Below are 792 nucleotides of genomic sequence, written 5' to 3'. Positions count from 1 at the left end.
GACATTTTCATATTCTTTCCCAGATTCCTTACAGAAACAGAGTAATGGGTATGAAAATTTGATTAGTTTTTTTTTTTACACCAACTATTCACATTGTTTTTTTTTCTGGGACGTTTCTACCAAATAAACCAATATTTCTTGACATGATCTGTTTTAACATAGCTCTTGCTTTCTCTCTTCTCTTTCTAACTGGATCATAAGAGTTAAAGCATAAGTCATGTGCTGCACAGCTTCCTTTTTCCTGTTCTGCCATTTTTTTCCCAGAGTGTGAAAATGATGCTTTAAACACCTCCTTCTTAAGCAGGGCCTTCATATTATCAGCTTGTGCACTACAATCCAAAATGTATGTTAGCCATTTAATATTTTGAAATGTATAGTAGATCTTATGTAATTCATCTGTTTCTTCATGTTTTTCAAGGAACTGAATGTTAAATGGTACGAAGTTTTTATTTTATTTAATTTTTTTTTCTTTTTGCAAATGAGTGTGCCATACCCTATGGTTATGCAAATTTACACTACGTTCTTTTGTAATGGATCTTCCTATCAAAATATTGCTTACAATAGAACTTTACAGCGGGAAATGTGTTCAAGAGAACAGTCTGTCCAATAGCCCTCTTGACTTGACTATTAAATAAACCAAATCACAGGAGTGTTGATTTCTTTCCATTTTTAAGGAGACAAAAAGATATGTATGCAACACCTGCATTGAAATGCATTCATTATTAATTATTAACATAAAACAGCTGATGGCAACGTGATGTAGTAGTTAGCACTGTGGCCTCACTTCTCCAG

This window comes from Clarias gariepinus, chromosome 6 (assembly GCF_024256425.1).
Source record: "Clarias gariepinus isolate MV-2021 ecotype Netherlands chromosome 6, CGAR_prim_01v2, whole genome shotgun sequence".
Classification (NCBI taxonomy): domain Eukaryota; kingdom Metazoa; phylum Chordata; class Actinopteri; order Siluriformes; family Clariidae; genus Clarias; species Clarias gariepinus.
Note: the sequence above shows the minus strand (reverse complement) of the source record.